The following is a 3,766-nucleotide window of genomic DNA, read 5'->3' on the forward strand; positions in this document are numbered from 1 at the left end:
CTCTAATTATGTAGAAGTGACAGATGTAGGAAGAATAGGTTTTATATAATTTTGTCCTATTGTTGCAGGGCCAAAGATGCATTCTGGTGTAATGTCCTTCATTTCTATTATTTTTCCTACCTATCAAGGATTGATGTACAAAAACATTGTATTTTTCTACCATCAGCTTCAGTAAAGCTGGAAAGATGACTAGAGTTAAAATCAATAATATCTGGAAGACCATCGGTTGGATTTTCTTCTGTCCTATAGTATCTAGAAAAAGGGGTTACTGTGGATAATGATCATATCCCTACAGTTCAGAACACTTTTTACTTTCAGAAATTATAAAGTTCTATATCTATAATCTTGAATTAAGATGGAAAACTAATAATTGTGGTGTCAAATGATGACATCCTCCGCTGATCCAGGAGACACTTCGAGTGCATGGCAAATCTTCTGGTAGTGTGGATCCCTTTGCCTTGCAGGGCCACCCTTTCAGGAAAGAGAATATCCACAGCATTTCATAGACTGATCCCTATGGAAACATCTTCATCATCTGATAATAGCTGTGGCTCTGATAATTTTGCAAACACACTAGCCAGAAGTTGCAGATGAAATGGCTAAAATATTTTATGAGGATTCAGATGAAGAATCTTTCTGTGAGAAAGTGAGATTCAAGATGTGCTGAAACTGGGGACAGACTCTGAAGACAATCAGAGAAATGTTCACATAAATGTCCCAAGAAAAGTTCTGCTTCCCTTAAAGCTATTCTGAAGTTCCCACCATGAAGGTCCAAGAGAAGAAACAATGAAACAGTTCCAGCTTCTTAACCTTCCTGTAAATTGGATTCAGAGTCAGAATCTGATGAAGGAAGAGGCCTCTAATTCTTGGACAAAAGAACTTTAAATATAAAAGAGAACATCACAACAGACTCAAGGTTCTAATGTTTTAATGAAACAATCCTTTATCTAAATATTAAATTATGGACTGCTGTATTTCAGTTTGACTTATGCCAAATCAAACCATTGGTCCATTTAACTTAGCTTCATAACAAATGAAGGCAAATATTCATGTCCCAGGATAATGTTGCATGATCCAATCTGAGTTAGTCACCTGGACCAGAGATTTAGTCTTCCAAGCTTTTGGACTTATGTTGGAGTCCATCTTCAGGGAACTTCTCCATGTGTTCATTAGGCTGTTCTGTGCATAGTATTTATGTGATACCTGGTTGTATGTGGCTTTTAGTTGTTAATTAGAGTATTGAACGCTGGATTAAGTTGTTGGTTGTTGTTTCCTTGTGCTGTTGTGCCATCGACTCCTAAATACTAGCTAAATTGGTGGTAAATTAGCATCAATAGCATTCCAAGTCAAGACAATTTTCACTCAATGTCCACAACAGAACTTTCTATGGCTTACTGAAACAATCTTCAGATAATGCCAACTATATAGCCTACTGATTTATTGGTATTAACTGGAAGTCTGAATATTTTTCCTTAGAGTAAAAATACTTCCTTTTTTTTTCTTATGCCTTTGTAACCATTTGCTATTTATATATACAGTATACTCCAATCAATTTATGTTTCAAGAATTGCACAGCAAGTTTTAATAGTTTTATTTTTTCCATTGGACATAAGCTACAGGTATTCCCTCAAATCCTGTTTGTGAGCTTCCAGAAAGAATTTGGATTAACGTCTGAAGGAAACAGGTTGCTTGAATGAACAACATATGGTCTGATCCAATGTAGCTGATTTCACATTTTTTTACCTCTCTCTCTTACTTCCTCACCCAGGATATTCTATTATTTACAATATTTATTCCTTATTTTGCATATTCAACTTATTGCTAAAAGAAAAAAAAAGTGGCAAAACGTATTTAGTTTGGTTACAACAGAATTCTTTATCTATGCTTCAATAGTTTTGCTTTAAAGCAGGGGTGCCCAACCTTCACAACTTTAAGACTTGTGGACTTCAACTCCCAGAATATCCAGTCAGCCACTCTGGGGAATTCTGGAGTTGAAGTCCACAAGACTTAAAATTGCTAAGATTGGGCACCCCTGCTTTAAACAATAGGGTATCGGCAGTGGTGGGATTCAAATAATTTAACAACCGGTTCTCTGCCCTAATGATTTCTTCCAACAACCAGTTTGCCAAACTGCTCAGAAAATTACCAACTGGTTCTCCCGAAGTGATGTGAACTGGCTGAATCCCACCACTGGGTATGGGTTATGGAACACAATACTAAGATGATTTTTTTTCAATGCTGCTTTTGATTATCAGAATTTTTTTTGCTCAGCAGATCTTTCATAATTTCCCACCGAAATAGGAGCTGCTCTGCTTTCGTTCTTTCTTGTCCTTCTCTTCCTTTTCCTTCCCTCCAAGCACTTTTTCTCATGAATAAAGAAAAGCTGGGCCAGCATAATGATGGTCACATTGTGGCAGCCATACCATTAGGCTGCAGAGCAGAGCAAGAGAAGAGAAGCAGATCGCTTCCTTTGCCTGGGTCTAAAGGCCAATTCCCTTTGGCCCTTTTACTTGTCACCTAGCCATTCTGTTAGGTAGCTGGACTGTTTCCCTTCCAGTTGCTTATTCAACATTTAGCAATTTTAAAAACCAGTACCTGATTTTTGTTCAGAGCACCTGTGAACATTTTTTTTGCCTAAAAGCAAGCAAGGGAAAAAAAAGCATCAGGGAAAGAAATTACCTTGTAAAATTTTTACCAGCTTTTATTTCGTTGGATGAAAATATTTGTGTTTTAGGGTTTTTCTTGTGAGTTTCTTCCCCCCAAAGTTTTGCAAACTTCTCATGAGTATAGTGATCTTTTTGCACTTATTTAGTTATGAGGTGGCCCAGAGGATTGTGTAAATGCATCAACTTTCACTGTGCAATGCTTTCTCCAATGAAGAGCATCTCCTTGACTCCACATGTTTCCATTAAATCACAAAGAAATCATCCCTCCTGCTGGGACTTTTACACTAGCAGTTCTAAATGTCTATGGAGATTCTCAGTCATCCAGGTAGGTCATGGTTGCATCAAAGTGCTTCTTTCAAAAAGCAACTGGACTTTCTTTGTTTTTCCCTTAAAGACGTTTCGCTTGTCATCCAAGAAGCTTCTTCTGTTCTGACTGAATGGTGGAGAATGGAAGGATTTATATTCCTTGCAGTCATCTGGTCATTAGCACTCTCTCTGAGAGCCCTTGATGCTGCTTGGAGGTTTATCTGTGCCCTCAATTGCACCTGAATAGTGCAAATGGGTGTGGAACCTTCTTTTAGTTCCAAGATGGTTCCGCATCCATTAGAACTATTTAAATGATTCTGAGGGCATAGATAAACCTCCAAGTGTCCTCAATGACTCTCAGAAAGAGTGCTAATGACCAGATGACTGAAAAGAATATAAATCCTTCCATTCTCCACCATTCAGTCAGAACTGAAGAAGCTTCTTGGATGAAAAGTGAAATGCCTTCAAGGAAAAACAAAGAACTGTTGCTTGTTGGAAAAAAGAAAAGCACATTTGGGGAAGTTCTACTGCTAAGGGAACCCCTTAATTTCTTTTTATCCCATTTCCCAGTTTATAAACATCATCTAAAGGCCATTTGTGCTGAGGTCAACTACCTTTTCAGTAGTTTAATTTTTTTCTTCAGCACTTTTCTTCTGATGGGAATGAATTTGAGATTACTTACAGCAGAACTATGGCTTTTGACATGATAGTATCTTACATTTTTCCACTAACTACATTCTAAGCAGCATGTGAAGTAAATATTTAAAAACAAGATTTAATCTAACCTGTGAAAC

The sequence above is a fragment of the Pantherophis guttatus genome, chromosome 6 (genome assembly GCF_059756535.1).
Source record: "Pantherophis guttatus breed Tessera chromosome 6, ASM5975653v1, whole genome shotgun sequence".
NCBI lineage: Eukaryota > Metazoa > Chordata > Lepidosauria > Squamata > Colubridae > Pantherophis > Pantherophis guttatus.